Below are 19,981 nucleotides of genomic sequence, written 5' to 3'. Positions count from 1 at the left end.
AGATTGCTTGTGCCTTATGACACACTGCTCATTATCATTGTCAAACCCATTGCCAAGAAAACGCTGTGGTCAGTAACATACTGTTCAGGATTCTTCAAAGGCAAAGCCTGCCACCAGAACTGAGGCAAAGTTATTATCATATGAGGCAGTGGTGGTTATTCGGCCCAATTCCGCAAGAACGCCTAATCAAAGCATCTGTACAATCTAATTAAATTAATAAGGCATGTTTTCTTGCATTCTCTTGACAAATTATTCATCTCACTTTTTACTGGAGCACACACCGATACGAGTGGGAAGTGTTTCTCCTAGCATCCATTCCCGTTGCGTATTTATCCCACCTTTTCGTTTATTCAAGGAAATATCGTTCTTTACGGGTTACCAAAAGTCTGATTTTCCAACAGCCAATTCATTAACCTTTCACTCCTCTGGTAAAATTGTTTTGATCACCGAGTGAAGGTTCTACAAATATCCATCAGTGTTCTCTTGATAGTAATCACGAAATGCACGGTGCAGAGAAGAGTGAAGATCGCATCCTTGACAACACAAAACAACGCGAGCAAAAGTTGAGGGGGAGCCACCTCAGTCCCCTAGCCAACGCTTAGCCAAGAGGACTTGTTCGTCCGGGCAATGTCTTCATTCCCAGTGATTAAATAGGGCTTTCCTCCCGGAACGGGAGCTCCGGTGAGGGTTAGGAGGAAGGGTGGTGAGATAGGGTACTTGAACTTGAAAGGATTGTTATCCAGGCATTGGAGCTATGACAGATGGCATTCTCAAGTGTATTCGTGCGAATGATCTGAAAAAATTGCGATAAACAGGCCCGCTCAGCAAGACGAAATCCGAGGAAGTGGGGAGGATGGAGATAACGCGAACACGTACTTTAAAAGGCTGTTTGTATAGGCATGTGGGCAGCCACATGTGGCATGATAAGATGAAGTCGGCCCGACGTGAAGAAACTATGATAAAGAGATAGAGCAGCACAGCAGAACCGAGTAAGGGGAATAAAAAAAAACAGAAAGCGAGAAAACGACACAAAAGTAGAGGAGATGCAGTGGGATAGGAAAGCCCTTTTCATATCAGTTAATACGATAAGGATAAAGGAAAAAAAGCAGAAAGGAAGGGGGAGGGGGAGGGAGTGTGGAAGCCAGGGATAACTGAGAAATAACAGCAGGAGCTGCAAATCAGCCGCTAAAATTAGAAAAAACTAGAAAGAGAGAATAAAAGAAGAAGGGAAGGGAAAAAGAAAGTAAAACGATGGCAGGAACTATAATGGGCGTTATGAATTACTGGAAGACAGGTCTAGCGTGTTTTTTTTTGTGCGTGTGTGTGTGATGTTATTTTTCTCTACCAGGTGCAAAACCTAATTTCATTATTTCATTGGTGGCAGAATATTCCCGAGAGATTCTAAGTTGCATTTTGAGACATTTATTGCTGTAGGTTGTAACGATATAAATTTGTGGATTTGGAATGCGCAACTGTATATTTATATCTTGCATACTTGAAGCCGGATTGGAAAATGAATAGTGTAAGTTCATGGAAGTTAATTAAAATTTTCCGAAACTCCCTTTGGGAGGTTCTTTCTTGTGTTAGCACAGCGGCTATTAAGTCTCGCGCTCAATTATTGTCCTCTCTTGGATATTTCTTCGGAGTAGCGTTGAAGCAGCACGTAAATAACATTAGACGACGTGCAGTTCAAGCTAGTCTTTTGTGTCGAAAGTGAAGCCACTTGCCGTGCTTCTAATCGCGGTGTCGCTTTGTAAGCGTTTGCTGGTCTTACACCTGGGTCGAGAGTACGGGCTTACTGCCGACGGGGGTTTCTTATCGAGCCTAGCGTGTACTAAGATATCTCTTTTTTGTGTTTGTTCTGTTTGTCGCCCTTGCTGCCTCCGGAAACAGTTTCTTCAGACGGCCGTTACTAGTTTGTATAGGGTCTTATATTCACAAAAATATCGCTTATGTCAGCAAGGGCGTTTCAGTATCTCGTTATAAATTCAGCGGGCCATTCAATGTTAGCTGTTGGTCGCCTTCAAAGTATGTCGCCTCGTTTAGTCTAGTTGCTTGCTGGAAACCCTTATTTAAGCAGTTTGGGGGGTGATTGTTTCAGTCAGGGGGTCTTTAATTAGTTTAGATGTGTGATATACTTCATCAAGGCCACATATCTTTGTAAGAATGGTTGCCTGTCCTACAAACATGCCTTGCCAGCAGTGTCTCGGATGATGGCTAGTGAAATCTAAGTATTGCTGGTGGTCGGTGGGTTTACTGTATAGCGCGTGGCTGTCGGTTTCCTAAGGAAACGAAGAGTAGTGTCGAGGAAATTTGCTTACATTCTAGAAAAATGGCAGGTAAATCTAATGCTAGAGTGAAATGAATTAAGGTCCGAGAAAAACCTGTTTAAAGTCTCAGATCCGTGTTCCCATATTATGAAAATGTCTGCGTAACGAAGGTATATCGGTGATTTTTCTGAGAAAGAATTTAGAACTTTAGATTTCATCAACCCCATAAATTTTGTTTGCATAGGTCGGTGTAAAAAGAGGACCCATACTTGTTTTAAATACTTGGTGGTAATGAGCAGAATCAAACTCGAAATTGTTTACTATTAGGATTTACGGAACTAGTGAAAGATGCATTTCATTCTCATGAGAGCGTACCTTTTGAATTCGACCGTTGGAGAGAGCGTCGACCCCTTCATTTATGGGAATATTTGTGGACAAAGCAGCAAAATCAAGTGTGTCCAGTTGGATATCCACTGAATTAAGGGGTGTATAAATAAGGAATTTTATTAATACTTAAAGAAAGCGCCATGTGTCCTGGACGAAGGAAGGAAGGAAGGTCGGAATGTCTGCAAGTTGGTGATCCAGAAAGATTGAAAAGCTTTCTCTAAGTGTATTATTGTCGGAACAATAGGCCGGCACGGGATGCCTGCTGTACATGAGTCTCCTGTGGAAGCCTTGTAGATTTTAGGAAGTAAAAGCGTCCTGCTTGTTTATTTCACGGGCTTCGGTTGTAATCTGATTATAGGAGTAGTTCGCTGAATAATAGGTCTAAAATTTACTCAAGTTGGCAGTACTCGTGCGTAAAATCTGTATCTAATTTCATATAGTATCAAGGATTGTTGAGCTGGTCGGCAGGCCTCTTATTTGTAGTTTTCGGCTTGAAGGATGACTACGCTACCACCTTTGTCTGCTGGCTTAATGACTATGCCGGTTCTATAAGCCAACTCATTTAAAGTAGCCTGTTCTCCCGAAGAATGATTTCTTCGCTGTCTGGCTTGCTTTGTTTTCTCTATCATTTCTTTTAAAATAGATATAATATACCTGTCTAGTTTTCGTATTTGTCCCACGCCCGGTGGCTATGTGCTGAGAGCTCTGAGAGGGATAGGATTAAGGCTTGACGCTTGCGTGTAATGAACTCGTATCGACCACGTGTCAGAGGTTGTGAGACACGACACAACAGGACACGAGTTTTTCGTGTTTTTTTTTTCAATGAAGTACTCCTTAATACGCATTTTTCGCGCAGATCAGTGAGATCTAGAAGAAATTTGTATTCATTGCTGATGTTAGTTGGGCAAAATGTGGGCCATGCTTCATAATCTGTTTGTGCCTATGAATTACGCATTTCAAGATAGCAAATGCATTGCTATCATGTTCCTGCTCTGTTAACGGTGTATCTTCTGGTTGTATTGAAATGAAAGTACAGTTATTTAGCTTTCTGGATGTCTCTTCTTCGAGCAGAAGCTTATCTAGAATATGTTTACGCTGTTGTTTACCGTGAAGCTTACGTTCCTTCCTTGCCACAAAATCGGCTACAGTGCCTGTCGTTGGTCCATATTTAATGCTTTCTTATTGGGTTGGTCTTTGAAAGAATTTAGCTGCCCTAGACAATATTATTTTTAAAAGACTACGAATGGTAGGGGCACATCATCTGAAACCTTCTGCCATCAAGTGGGCAGTTAGGCCGAAGCGCACCAAGGGAGCACCACTTCAACTTTAAATCATTTAAATATCGTTACATGCTCCTAATAGGATATGTAAATCTGTATATGGAATCCGTAATCAGTTTGTTACGAGGTTAGTTTTCTGGAGACCAGGAGAACTAGCCTTTTGGCCTCAGGACGGTTAGTGCTAGCAGTTTATAGTCATTTAGGTGAACCTCCTGGGTATTACGTTTTCAAGTACCTGTTCAGGGGTAGTGTCGGTGGCGAGGTCCTCGTCGGCTTGTGTCTGGGAACTAATAGCCCATCGTTACCTTGTTTACGTTAAGGTTTACCGGGCTCGGCTAGGGACATCTGCGCATGCGTGGTCATTACCGAGGCGAAAGCACTTAGGGGATCTCGTTTAGCGTTGTTGAGAGTTAGCGTTCGCTCGCAAATGGGCGTGACGGTGCGCTGCTCACCCGCTTCTTACCAAATGCAGCATCGCCGTCGCAATTTTCGGCATATCTGGCTTTAAACAGTGGAATTCGCTTTTAATTCGCATTTTTTCACTAGCATGTCAAAGTATAAGTGACAACTAGTCCATGTTTTTCATATAATCGGGTAATTTTCGGGCTGTGAAGTCTAACTATATGCCTTGCACATTGTCAACATTGCAACGACAGCAGTTCCTCAACTTTGTGCCAACTTTCACATTGTTTCTACTTTGATAGTTTTCTTCTCTGATAAAATAAAGGCTGGTAATGTCCTGACAATTGTCATCAAAAATTTAAGAAAGAAAACCCTTCTTCAGCCCAAATTTCTAGCACTTCAAGCTACTGTCTCCATATGGCGTCATTGTGTGGAGAAGCGATCAATTTTTAGTATAAGTGACGCAGCTGCACGGCAAAGTAAAAGTGCCGTAGCTGCGCTGTTTACAGCCTTAAAGCGTTCGCAACGCCGTAAGAGTTACGAGTGCAAGCTTACTGCGTTCTGCTTAATAAAACTGTATACCGGCCATGGCATCTACCATCAGCATCACTCTTTTTCCCCTTACGGTTTCTTGATATAGGCCGCCGCGGTGGCTTACTGGTTATGGTCCTCGGCTGCTGACCCGAAAGACGCGGGTTCGATCCTTGCCGCGGCGGCCGAATTTATATGGAGGCTAAATTCTAGAGACCTGTGTACCGGTGAGAGGGAGGAGGGTGTGATATGAGAAGGGTGGTGACAAATGGAATTCGAATTTGAAGAAACAGTTGTCCAGGCATGAGATCTGCGACAAGTGACATTATAAAGAGTATTAGGGTAATTTACCTGAAAAAAAAAAGACTGCCATAAAGAAGCAGGCCTGCTGCGACAGGTGGCATGAGATCCGGGGAAATAGGAAGGGTGGAAAGCCGGGGCCAAGACAGGTGGCACGATAAGCGGAAACCGGGTTGACCTGAAAAAATTACGATAAGATTAAACCGCACGGCAGAACTAAACATGAAGAACTGAAGAAAAGAGGAAACACGACAAATGGAAGCAGAGACTTGTCAGCATAGAAATGCCTTTTTCGTGTGAAAGAATGCCAGAAGGAGAAAAGAGCCGATCAGCGAGTCCGGGAGCCATGGGTCAAGTAAATAAGAATAAAGAAAGACCAAGAAATTAGAAAAGAGGGGAAAAACGATTAAAAGACAAACGGGAAATGGGGTACTGGGAAGGCAGGTGTAGCGTGATTTTCGCTTGTGGTGTTATTTTTATCCTGACTGGATGCAAGATCTATTTAAAGGATTACATTACATGAGTGACAGACTATACCTAAGTGATTCTCAGTTGCCTTTTGAGGCGTTTTTCGCCGTTGGTTGGGAAGTTTAAAATTTGTGAATTAGGAACGCCTCACTGTATTTTCTACCTCTTGCATATTTGAAGCCTATTTGGAGAAGGAATAGTTTATAAGTTCATCAAAGTTAAATGCAAGCTAAATGCAGGTCACTTAATAGGAACAAATGCCGGACTTCGCATTTTTCTCGGAAGCGACTGGACTAGGAGCGGTATAGATGGAAGTACATGGGCTTCCACATAACCCACAATAAAGGATGAACAGAACCAGTAATCTAGTGTCTATTTATCAGATACCAAGCACAATTCATCCCGCCTCTCCTTCGGAGATTAGAGACTTACTTATGAGTAATGAAATATCACATGCGCAATGCAAGCTGATTAGCTTTATTCCCAGCCCTTGTTTTCTTTTATGTGTGAAATTAATTGTCCCGGAATTTAACGGGGGAAGAGGGGGAGAGCTCAGTATTATTTTTCAACAAAAAATTGATAGGACGATCATGAAACCTGCTGCGAGAAAACAGCAATGGCATTTGGATTTACCCTCGATGGATACTTTGATGCGCGTATTGTACAGAATGCTTTTACTCCAAGCCGAGGCTTCACACATGTGACAGAATTTTTGTCGAGGCTGAAGGTGGACGGAAGTAGAAGGGCTGGTGGTACGTGTCCCTCTTGGAGGGTGGATTTGGGTGGGTGTAGGTTGTAGATGACGCTTCTGGAGGTTGGTGGGCTTTGGTGTAGGTGGGCTACTGCTACTTCCATCGCAGTAAAACGCCTCTCCAAAAGGGACGGTGGTAACCCTCTCCGTTGGAGAGGCTGCCTCCTCCGCATCTTAAATCTGCTTATCCTGTTGTCGTGTAGGTTATGGCAACTTGTTGCCAACGTCTTGCATGCGTTATATGTTCGTACGCACTGGGCATCTTAATCAGGGAAAGCGCTGGCGACCTTCGCAATCGATTCATCGCTAGGGTGCGGCACACGACGCATGGACGCCATATGGCTGGTTTCGACCTCACACATTCCTTTCACTTGTTATTATACTATAATTAAAAAAATTGCAGGGGACACTTAGGCTCCACCTTAAGGGTATGACGCGAGAGCGTTAATCGTTTAATGCCGATATATGCGGGATTGGTCATTCTTTACATTCAAAGATCCCTTGGAGTCCTCATACCACTCCTGGCGCAATGGCGCAGCGGTTAGCCAATGCGCCACTGCCCTGCGATGGCATATGCTGCTATCGGTGATGCTTGTGCGATTCATTGTGCTCTTCCCGGGCATTGCGACCAATCATTAATTTAACTGCCACCTGCCACGGTAGGAAGTTTGTGCACAATTCGTTGGGCAGGTTGTGATGATGCCACGAGGTCACGTGATCTAGGCGACCCACCTAGGTTGATACTGCAGATGTTTTTCGTAGATTTTTCCATCATGGTCAACGACGCCATCGCCGACGGCGGCAGCGGCAGCGACAGTTTTCAGCGACACGAACTTCTTAACGCTATCGCGTTAAAAAGCGGTAAAAGTTAGCTTCTGCAGTACCTCGTGGAGCAACAACCAGCCTGTACTTTTCATGCCGATAGAGTTCCGGCTCATATGTCCACGAAAATTCATGACACCTGAACCCGGAACTGTCAAGCCACAGCTCGCTTTAGCATCTTGAGAATTATTATATTGCTGTACGTTCCGTGTCGGCCCGCGGAACATCTCCATCAATAGCCTCGCTCCTCATTTGGTATCCGTTGCACGCGCAACCAGGTTCAGCCGCTTGCTTAACAAATCGCTGCTGGACGCACGACTTTGTTGCAGTATGCCGCTCGCTTTGTAACAAACGGACGGCCACAACGAGAAGAACCTGGCAGTTGATAAAACTCGTGGAATATCCATCCCTCAGACGTACTGCGGTCAAAGGTTAACCCGCATTGCGCGGTGGCCGAGCGCTTGGAGTAGCTTGGTCCTGTGCCAGAGGCCACACGTTGTCATTTATATTTTTTTTACAAAGCAGCTGTTAAGCTCACGTTCGTTTCAGCGTCTGTGTAACGAGGAGAGGATTTATGGGTCACTATTGGAAGAGGCCAGGGGGGGGTCTGATATGAACTATGTATTTCTTGTACTTTTTTCGCCGAAAAATTGTTCAGATTCGTTTTCCTGCGTAAAATTCCTCGCCTAGGGGAGGAAGAGCCCCCACCCACTCACCTATATATCTTCCTCTGTTTGTGTCATCAACATAACTGTCACTGCGAGTGCAGGGGAGTAGGGTGGTTACCGGGGTTACCGATGTTCGAGAGTGGGCAATGTGTTGGAGGTCGTTTATAGCGAGAACGAATGATTGTGGCACACTCCGTCCGAGGCAGCCGCTGAGCAACGCGCCGTCCTAAAAGCTCCGCCCTTAAAACAATTAATTTAGACACTCCATAGACTGTTCATAGCCTTTTGTCTACAAAGTCTATAGACTCTCTATGGACAAATCTTATACACTAGTCTATAGGCAATCTATAGATGTATGGCCACGCATTTTATTAGACTTTCGTCTATAGACAGTCTATTTGGTATGAATAGACAAAAGTAAATATCTATAGGAAAGCAAAAGTGTCTATAACAAGTCTATAGAGAGTCTATAGACCATTCTTATACGGGCCGGTGGCGGCGTGATGTTCTTAGAGCGGCGGACTGCAGAGGAGTGCCAGTCGTAGAGCAAGTATGTGCGCGAATTAAAACCAGTGATCTATTATGAATTTTCATGAAATCTGCGCCACGCTGCGGCGGCGCCACGTACCACTCCGAGAACGATCGGCCCGTGCTGCACAGCGTCGTTTGCTCCACCGCCTCAGTGGTTCGCAGGCATATTGAAGTGTTTTTTTTTTTTTCAGATTACTGCAGTAAACATATGTCCTACACTGCGCTGTTACATGAATGTTTACAGGCTCACGCCAGAGAAGAGCGGTTGAGCGTCACTGAGTATTTTTTGTAGTGCGGGAAAATCCAACGAGAGCATTAAAACGTCTCCACGCTGTAGCGGAGCGCTTGCAGGACCCTTACAAGGCTTTTATCAGGCACCCAGCCTGTATTTCTAAAATTATTATTTCTCTCCTGAAATGCAAAAGCTTTTGTAAGTGCGTGGCTCTGTTTGTTATGAAACATCACTGACCACACGTGACTAACATTCGCATTTCAAGCGCGAAAACGCTGCCTGATGACTGATTCTATGAACGCGGTTACTATTACGGCTATCATAGAGAAAGCTATGCGAAAGACCTTCCACGCTTGAAATGCGCCTGTTAGTCTATGATCGCGGGTCCTATTACGGCCGCTACCTGCCGCGGTCGCTCAGTTAAGGTGCTCGGCTGCTGACCCGAAAGCCGAGGGTTCGATCCCGGCCGTGGAGGTCAAATTTCGATGGAGGCGAAATTCTAGAGGCCCGTGTGTTGTGCGATGCCAGTGCGTGTTAAAGAACCTCAGGTGGTCGAAATCTGGGAAGCCTTTCACTACAGCGTCTCTCATAGCCTAAGTCGCTTTGGAATATTAAATCCCAAAAAACAGTAAACTATTACGTCTGCGTGTATGACGATGTGGTGCTTTCTTATGTACAAGGGGAGGAGGAATGAGATAATAGCGATTTTATTCGGAAACTTTTTCATTACGATTCTTTTTGCACTTTAATAGCCTCATGCCCTCGCTGTTGCTAGAATAAGGAACTGGCGGACAGAAAAAATAGCATAGAATCAGACCAAGAGAATTTTATCACAACTGCCTTGCATTCTTGCATTCATTGCATGCCTTCCATTTAGTGCTGACGTGCTTATGAACAAAATAAGACCACAAGGCCTTTTTAATCGTTCCAACAATACTGTTCACAAAAAAGTGCCGCGTAATCTTCTTGCTTTCCGCCTGTACACACGATTTTATTGTGTATTCATATTTGAAGCAGTGCATGGTTAATGCAAATTATGATCGTCATAAAGCGCGAAAGGACGCAGCTTTATAGGTTGAAACTCAGGCGACAGTCAGTGAAAAAAATGTTTAGGTTTATTTTTTCAAAGCAGAGTTGCAAATTAAAAATAGCTCGATCTTGCTTACTTGACCTTCTGGATTTATCATTCACCACTGTACAAGAGTCTTCATCCTCGAAATCGTCGAACTTAAATTGCCTCAAAAGCGGGCGTCGGAATCCTACCACTCCGTTTTCACGCCTTTCACTTTTAGACGCCAAAGAGCAAGTTTTGCATTGTCTGTCGTTTATTTCTCTTGCCACTTAAAGAAAAAGACTGCATGCCTCCCACCAGATAGCCACCATCGACAAAGGCGCTCGAGTTCATTGTGAAATTTTATAACAAGCGCGGTTCTCCCTAGGCTGACTCCGGGGACCTCTGTAACGCAGCAATATTTGATGGATTGAGGCGCTTCTTTTAGGTCATTGAACAGTGCCAAGAACTGTACATAATATGCACGTCTCTTTAAAATTCTTTATCTCAATATATCGCAATATCAGGACGTCTCATAAGCAAGACTTAGAATTCGTACTACCCAGGTCATTAACAGTGCCAATAACTGTACATATTATGCACGTCTCTTTAATATTCATTATCTCAACGTATCGCAATATCAAATCGTCTCATAAGCAAGGCTGAGAATTTGTACTGCCGAGGATCGTAATTGTCAAGAAATTTTTTTTTCGTAGGTTAATTTTCATTCTTGATTTTTTCTGTAATTATCGAGTTTTTCTTTTTTGTGTGTGAGCTGCAGGTCATTCAAATTTCCTTTCCAAACATAAGTGCATGACCTAAAGACTTCCCTACCCCATGGCATTAAGGTTAAGCTTCCTTCGACAGCATTTGAAGCTAAGTGTATAAAAAATGCGCTGATGGTATTTTGCCTGAAAGTCAGGTGGCAAAATTAATGTAAAGAATCAGGCTTAATGGCGCACATTTAATAATGCGTTAGCATTACAACAGTATGCGCAAGCAGAAATTGGGACCACCGTCACACATGGCACGTGCCGTATGGCAAAACGAACATTAGTATGCCACCTCGAATATAACGAACTTTCGTGCGTTACCTCCGACATAACTAACTTTCTCGTTTTGACCTCGGATGTAATGAACCTAAATGTACCACTTCGGATAAAACAATAGCGTGCCAACCTTCGAGATGTTAATGCATTCAAACCATCCACTGAGATTCTACTAATAGTTTTATCTCAGTATTGCAGTATAAACCTCACAGTCCGAAAACTCTCTCTTATCAAAACACAGACGTCCTTTGAATTCAAATTTAACTGCCCGAAGGCAGTACGAGACAGCTGCCTTTTTACTTCTTTTTAACAGAAAATTGACCGCTGTCAGTCTATCCAATCTGAATTTCCTTCCTTCAAACGTCCTTTGAGTTTTATTTCTGAGCACGAGTCAGCCCCAATAAAGAGTTGCTTTTGGAAGCCTCTCGCTATCTTCCTGAATGTCCCCCAAAAAAAATTTACCGGCAAGAAAAAACTGCATAAATTACGGTTAATAAAAAGTTGGGACAGAAACACTAGGAGTACATAACGTAAAACACCGTTGGCCTTCTTATATCTTGCCTGTTACGCGAAAAAAACGTGCTTATGCTCGTTGCCAAACGGGTTGCTTAGCCTGGGATCGAGCCAAATGAGTCCATTTAGTTGTTCATCACATTGTTGCAATGTCTTCACGCATATATTTCACTTCTTCAGCAATAAACTGCGCGATACTATATTCACTTCTGCGTGGCAACTTCATCAACCAAATATGTGCTTCTCTGTGCACTAGAGAACGCATCAAGGAAGCTGTTATTTCTTTTTATGGAAGGCTAAACAGCCTACTGAAACCGACCCGCCGCGGTGGCTCAGTGGTTAGGGCGCTCGACTACTGATCCGGAGTTCCCGGGTTCGAACCCGACCACGGCGGCTGCGTTTTTATGGAGGAAAAACGCTAAGGCGCCCGTGTGCTGTGCGATGTCAGTGCACGTTAAAGATCCCCAGGTGGTCGAAATTATTCCGGAGCCCTCCACTACGGCACCTCTTCTTCCTTTCCTCTTTCACTCCCTCCCTTATCCCTTCCCTTACGGGGCGGTTCAGGTGTCCAACGATATATGAGACAGATACTGCGCCATTTCCTTTCCCCAAAAAACCAATTATTTTTATTACTACTGAAACCGAACTTCATTTAGTACACAAATAAACTCAAACCAAGCCTATTCACAGAGCAAGCAGAAATGCAGAAGGTAACGCATAAAAAGGGAAAAAAAAGCCATGTTGTTTGCTTATTTTGTGTTTACTCAGAAAGAAATGAACGAAGCGTATGTGTACTTCCTTTTCGTCATCATCATCAGCCTAACTACGTTCATTGCAGGACAAATGCCTAGCCCTTATCCCGCCAGTTAACACTGTCATGTGCTATTCCTTGTTGTATCTTACTTTGCCGCCATGCTATAGGATATTTGTTTTGTTTTCAAAATATTATCATTCAGTTCTTTGCGCGAGCTGCCTCTATTTCCACTTCGTTTTTGTCTTGCATTTGCATACGGCCACATACTCCCTCAAGCTAAAATTTTAGCTCTTCTTCAGTAGACTGTTCTCAGTCTTTTAGGAATAATTGTCGTATGATGATGATGACATACACCGTTTTGCGAGAGGCTCCATAGTCTACTAAGTCTGAAATTCTTCGTTTGAGAAATGGAAACCCTAACTCAGGCTAAAGAACGAGGAACTAGAAAGGGAGATGGAAATACTTACGAAATTGGACGCATTTTATTTGCTGTCAGTTTACTCAAGGACAAAGAAAAGAAGGGGCTTGTATTTTGCTCAAATGTGTAAGAACAAAACCTCTTCAAAGCGAGCTGTCTCCTCTCAGAAGAAACGACACTATTGAAGCTAACTCGAAATTGGTTTACTTTTCTCATAAGGAAGGTAAGCCTTAACCAAGGCAGTCGAAAGTTAACTTCCAGATTAAAAGCGATATTTATAGAAAGTTTGTGGCGGGAGCTGAAAGGCAGAGAAGAAATCAGGAAGGAAGAATTCCTTTTCCTAATGGTTGGCAAGCTTTCAGTGAATGTAGATATATTTCTCCCTGATTCGTCCCAGTACGCCGTAGTATTCAATTTCAAGCCTGCAGCCAGAGTGGCTTCGCAGTTTTTAAATCCCTTGCGAAACTCACTGTATTTCATAGCAAAGGCCTTTCTGTTTTCTTACTTCCAAGTAACTATTAATAAACGAGCTTTTCTTCCTCCTGCGCTGTATCCTATAAACTTTTCTATGATGTGAACAACAGATTGCAAGTAAGTTTTTGCTTCAGTTAGAGCGGTAAGATTGCAAAGCTTTTAGCTGATCCTTTGTAGATTTTCTGTGCATCATTTAAAGCACAAGATGCACACCCCTTAAGTTCCATTATTCGGTCCTTCTTGTCTTTTAGCGGCAGCGCCGAAAACCTGGCAAGAAGAACCGTTTTGGTTTTCTTCCTATGTGCAGGTTACAGGCACTAAATTAACGTCTGCTAGGTTGTGCTGAATGTTTCTGGAGTGCTCTTTTTGTAATTTCAGAACAAAGTAGAGAATTTGGAGCATTTTTTAAAAGGAAATACTCCAAAAATTCTGCTTCAAAGCCGTGCTGTATAGCATTCCTGGAAGCACTAAGTTTCATTGAGGTGAGGTCGAGAGTTCCTCGCAGTTTCAAGGGATTTCCAACGCTGGTGATGCTCTAAAACATTTTGGGCGGCACACTTTTATCGAAGGGCGTATGTGCGGATATTTAGCCAGGTAATGCCCGGTATTATGAACAATCAAAGCAGCCTTCCTTCCCTTTGCACTGAATTTGAAAATGACCACCCGTCCTATGGTTTGGGCCTTATTTATACCACATTGAAATTTTTATTTCCGTATCGCTGATACCGAGAAGTCAGATGAGCTCTGTCCATTCAAATGAGCCGCTGTTTCGAGATACTTTCTGCAGCGCATAATACGTTTATGTACAGAACATTTATTTCGATCGAATACCGAAAAGACGCGGCATTTTAGGTACGAAATCACGTCCGCATTGAAGCAAAATTATATCCAATGGTACTTCTATCTTTTGATTATTCCTTGGGTTCAATCCCGGCCGCGGCGGTCGAATTTCGATGGAGGCGAAATTCTAGAAGCCCATGTGCTGTGCGATGTCAGTTCACGTAAAAGAACCCCAGGTGGTCGAAATTTCCGAAGCCCTTCACTACGGCGTCTCTCATTGTCTGAGTCGCTTTGGGACGTTAAACCGCCATAAACCATAAACCATTATTCTGTGGTTAGCTCCCGCGTAATCTACTGCTGATAAGCACATTACGCTAGCATCCAAAGAACTTTGCTATCTCATTTTAAAAATAATTAAGAGTTAAATTTGTGCATTATTTCGATTGAGAGCTCGTTAACTGCTAGGCGTAATGGAACGTCATTGGTACACTCAAGAAAAGAATCTAAACACATGTCTTCAGGGACACACAATTGTTTTTATTGTTGTGAAGGGCGGTTTTTAGCTTGAAGGGAGTGGCTATCACTTTTCCTTCCCTCCGAAGGAGGAGGGGCCCCCGGCTGTCCTAAGACGCAGGTGTGGTCGTCGGATCAACGTACTGGGTACGAGGGAGTGCAAACATCGCCGGGACATTGAAAGAAAGCGTGACTCTGCAAGCGTTGTGCTATTCTGTGTTTAAGTCCCTGATTCGTGATTGAAGAATTTAGCATGGCTGCCAGCAGCACAAATGGCAGCAATAACCAACAATACAAACAACATATGACACCTTGTTAACTTTTGAGGGAAATTATTGAGGCAAAATCAGATGAGTTTGGGCTAAAAGCTAAAATGTCATGTGGTTTTGGCCTCGGTACAGTTCACATTCAGGAAAGGTACAAAGCTAGTGGCATAAACACTATAAAAAAATACCATAACATTTGAGAGGGCACCGTAGCCATACTCTCGATGGGTACAAAATTATGGGCTCTACGCCATGATTTACTTTTACCGGCTCAACACATAACAGAACACAGAACGAAAGAATGCGCTGTAGCCTGAAAGGATAGAGATGGTTCATAAAACACGTCACTGTAGACACAACACGTCGTGGTGAGCGGAATTAGAGTACGTGTTTCATCAATTAATACCACTTCAAAGTCGACAAGTTGGGTGGTTGCATTCTCTTGTTTCTTTGCGCTTTTCAAAGAAACTTCCAGACAATATGTGAAGAAACGGCGCAGGACGGTGATGCTGTGTTAAGCATCAGAGCATTGTGATGTTTTCTTTTTATTGTGTTGAAGTTATTTGAAAAGCACAAAGGTGCAAGACCACGTTTCATCAACATGCCTACCGAAGCTGTTTGGCAAAAGATATTTGTTTATGTTTTGCTATCTTATTTTTGAATAGCCGTGACTTTATATGTCTGTATCATTTAGTGATTACCTGTGAATTCGCAACAGTCATGAAGTAAACGCAATCTCAGGAGGGGTCATTACGTCATGCAGGCTGCCTCCTACAAGCAAAAGTTTCTGACACGTGACTCTCCCATCTCGGTTTTTGTTACCCCAATGATAGCAGCAAACCATGAATGCTTCAAGCAGGCGCGGTTTCATTTCCAAGAGCATGGGTGGCTTTTTTTACAATATTGGGAGCTCCATGATGGGAGCTCCACATGGTTTCAGCTAGTAGGCAGTCTCTCCGCCGTGCGCTGAAATGAAGATTCTCGACCACTGGCCGCGGCGATCGTCGGCGGTGAAGGCCGCCAAGGCACTGCTCCACTTCTTGTGAACTTGCGGTCTGCACGATAGGCTGTGACTTACCGAACGCTTGCTGACTTTTTTCGCTCACCTAATATCCACACAGCTTTCTAAATTTCGCTTTAAATTAACTGACGCAGCCTCCAACTTCCACAAGAGTACGCTCTTTCGTGGAACTGTGGAACTGACGGGAGGCGATGCTCAGAAACATGCCGTGTCACCCAAACACCTGGTGTACGGAAAAATGCCGGCGCAGCGACCATCGGCGTCACACAAGAACTTACTACGCTGACGCGGTCAGGACCACCAAGACAAAGAGAAGAGCAGTCCTCATTGTGATTCCAGCGGGCGAAGGACCTAGAAAAGTAACCGTTTAAGAGCCACCGCATAACACTAACGGCGGCGGTGCACAACGAGTGCAGCACTGCTGACGACAGCCGCTGTGCGGATGTGCACTGAATACATCGCGCTCGCCGATGATACCCGGGGAGGGGGATCAGTCGGTGCTTTTAGGGGCTGTTGCATCAATCTGCAAAACCTGTTGAAACTAGTCATCACTTCCTTTTTTACTGCTTTCGATATTTCTGGAAAGGCTAAAGGGCCGAGGCCTCGTCAGGCTCTCCCAGGCCTCGTCAGGCTCTTCATACATTGAGGAACAAATAAAGCACACAAAAAACTAGAAGAAAACAAAACTTCGTTCTTCCTGTCGACAGAAAAGAAAGTGATCTTTCAAAATGCCAACCGGGCTCGCCGCTGGCACATGCCAAAATGATAATTAACAAATATAGTTAATATGTTTCGCCGCCAAGCAACCGTAAATCCGCCTCGTGCGGTAGATGCCCATTTGTGGCCCTTTCAAGGCTCACACAGTGTTGAGATTTGAAGGCGCGGGCTCCTTTCCCATGGATGCCATGCACCCTAGAAAGCCGAGCACCAGGCCAGGGAATGGCTTGTACTCATTACAGCATGACCGGTGGGTAACCGGCGGCAGTGGGAGTCGAACCCACCACCTCCTGAAGCCGAGGTTGGTGCTCTACCACTAGGTCACGGCGGTTGCAGTTTTTTTTTTTTGTGTGTGTAGTCGGCCGTGCACGGAAAAACGGGCTGAAATAATGAGTAGTATTGACCAACCTCAGAAATAACAGCAGTCAAAGCACTCCGCTAGTATTTAACCTCAATTTTTCTCATTAATTTCGCAAGGTGTAACTACGCGAAAAGTTCAGTGGACATCAATTATTGAGGGTAATGAAGTAGATATGAGTGAAGTTTCCTATAAATATGTCATAGCTCTATACCCGGGTCGCTTGCTGCGAACACATCCTTCCGGTTGGCCTGCTTTGTCAGTCTCAAAATGGGGATACAACGAACTGTCCTGCATTAACCTCGAATATAAAGTACTTTCGTGTGTTACCCTGGATATAACGAACCAAAGTATGCGTACTCGAATATGAAAAGCTTTGACGTGTTCACCTTGGATATAATAAACCTAAGTGTACCATCTCGGATATAACTAACGTTAATGTGTCAACCTCGGGTATGCTAACGCATTCAAACCATCCACCGAGATTCTCGCAATAGTTTCTTGATCACAATATCGCACCTCACAGTACGAAAGCTCTCCGTTATGAAATTGCAAACGTTCTTTCAACGTAAATTTAGCTGCCCAAAGGCAATTAAAGGCAGCGGCCTTTGACCATCCACTTTAACGAAAACCGACCCACTGCTTGTCCGTGAAATTTGAATTTCCTTCCTTTGAACTTCCTTTGATATCTTTTTTCTGTAAAAAAAAGGAGGAGGGGGGGGGGGGGGAGGTCAGGCTAATAAGTTTCTTTTGGAAGGCTTTCGCTGTCTTACTGACTAGAGGACTGCGTTCACCACTACGGGACAATATCCCCCAATAATTCACGATAAAAAAGGGCCAGACAATAAACTGCTTAAGTTGCGGTTAATTAAAAAGTTCTGGTGAAAAATCTACGAGTAAGTAACGTAAAACAACGTTGACTTTCTGACCGCTTTCCCGTTAGACGAAGAAAGCGTGCTTATGCTTGTCTGACGCGCTACGTAGCTTGCGGTAGAGAAAACTGTGCTTATGTTGTTCCTCATCACAATGTCCGAGTGTCTTCATGCATATATTTCACTTTACTGTAAATAAAGTGCAGTGTACTGTTTTCACCATCGCGTGGTGACGTCATCGCCAATCAAATTTCTCTCTGTTTCCTAGAGGATGCATAAGCTAAGCTGATGTTTATTTTTTTCACGGAATGCCGAACACTCTATCAAATGAAGCTTATTTTAATGAGAAAAAAAAACTATACACAGAGCAAGTAGGAATGCGGAACGTGACACATAAAAAGAAAAATGTCAATGTGGTTTACTTATTTTGTGTTCACTCAAAAAAATCAAGTAAGTTTGTCTACTTCCCTATGGTGATCATCATCAGCCAGGCTACAGACTTCGAGGCTCGAGCGGGGGTGCTGCGCACAAAGAAGTGGCAAGCCCGGATTGCCGGCCAGGTCAACGCGGACATCATGTGCACAATGTGGGGGCAGGATGAGGATTCTATCGAGCATGTTGTTCTGTTGTGTAGATCACTCGACCCCTGCCAACCGAATGGATGTACCCTTCTGCAAGCGCTAGGTTTCGACTCAGGTCAGCCGACAGAGGGCGGAGCTACCGACAGCGAGGTGAATGAGCAAGAAGCCTTTTCCAAGGCCAGGGCGGTCGAAACAACTAAACGCCGCCTTGAAAATTGGAATAGGCTCAAGTGGTGGGTGGTGGTGACGGCACGACGAGACAGACTGCGTCGTAGCGTCTCAAAAACGTTGGCTAGGACTTTAGTTCCAATCCAATCCAATCCAAGACACCGCAGGACTAGCGCCTCTTCCTTAACCCTCCAATTAATACTGTCGTGTGCTATTCCTTGGTGTACCTTGCATTTCCGCCATTCTTTGGAATGGTTGCTTTTGTTTTCGAAATATTATTATTCAGTGCTGGGCACGAGCTGCCTTCATTTAACTTTGTTCTGTAGTTGCACAACGCCGTACTCCCTCGAACTAAAAACTTATATTTTGTAAATGGCCTGCTCTAAACTCCTTGAAAATGAATGTCTTATGATTGTGACGAAATGTATCACAACGCGTTTTATTTGCTGTCGGTTCACTCAAGGACAAAAAAAAAATAAGGTGCGTGTATTTCCTTCAAATGTGTAAGAACAAAGCAGGTTCAAAGCAAGCTTCCTCTTGTCAGAAGAAACGACATTATTCAAGCGAGCTAAAATTGGTTTATTTTTGTCAGAAGAAACGTAAGTCTTAACTAAGACAGTAGAAAGTTAACTTCCCTTTCTCAGATTAAAGGTCTATAGAAAGTTTGCGGCGGGAACAGAGAGGAAGAGCAGGAATCAAAAAGGCAACATTCCTTTTCTTAAGGGCTGGCAAACTTTCAGTGAATGTAGGGATATTCTCTCTGATTCGTCTCAGTACGCCATGGTATTCAATTTCACGCCTGCAGCCAGAAATGTTTCCCGTTTTTCAATCCCTCAGAATCTTTCTGTATTTCGTAGCAAAAGCCTTTTTCTTTTCTTCCTTCCACGTAACTACTAATAAATGTGTTTTGCCTCCTGCTGTGCTGTACACTATAATGTTTCCTGTCATGTCGACAACAGATTACAAGGAAGTTTTGTTTGAGTTAGAGCGGCAAGTTTGCAAACCTTTAGATTATCCTTTCTAGCTTTTCTGCGTAGCATTTAAAGCACAAGGTGAACGGAATGACAGTGCTCGTAAGTTCCATTCTTCGGTCCTTGTCTTTTAGGGGATGTGCCGAAAACCTCGCGAGAAGAGACGCTTTGATTTTGTGTCTTTGTGCAGTTTACTAACAGTAAAATAGCGTGCGCCAGGTTGGAGCCAAAGCCTCGGGAGTTCTCTTTTTGTAATTTCAAAGCATGATAGAGAATGTACGGCATTCTTCAAAAGAAAAGACCCCAAGCAATCTGCTTCTATAAAATGCTGTGTAGCATTCGTGAAATTTCTGAGTTTCCTAAAGGTGAGGTCGAGAGATCCTCGCACTTTCAAGGCATCTCAAACGCTGGCGATGCAGATAATCCACACAACATGGCCCCCCAATTAAAACCTCTTGGGCTGGACACTTTTGACGAAGTGCTGTACGTGCAGATATTTAGCCAAATGAAGTCCGGCATGAACAACCATGGAAGCCTTTCTTCCCTTTCCTCCTAAAGAGGAAATGACCAGTCGTTCTAATGATAGCGTCTTGTCGTTTGTACAACGCTGAAATTTTTCTATCCATATCGCTTCTACCGAGAAATCAGATATGCTCTGTTCATTCAAATGAGCAGCTCTTTAGAGCTACTTTTTACAGCAAAGATATATCTACGAACTAGACAATCATCTCGGTCAAATAGAAAAAAAAAGACGCATTTTAGTTACCAAGTTATGTCTGCACAAGTCTCTCACAATTTACTAAGTCTCTCCTCCTCCTCCTCCTCCTCCTCCT

Source organism: Amblyomma americanum, chromosome 6 (genome assembly GCF_052857255.1).
Source record: "Amblyomma americanum isolate KBUSLIRL-KWMA chromosome 6, ASM5285725v1, whole genome shotgun sequence".
In the NCBI taxonomy this organism is placed as follows: domain Eukaryota; kingdom Metazoa; phylum Arthropoda; class Arachnida; order Ixodida; family Ixodidae; genus Amblyomma; species Amblyomma americanum.
The sequence above is the reverse complement of the archived record's forward strand: the minus strand, read 5'-3'. Positions refer to the sequence as shown.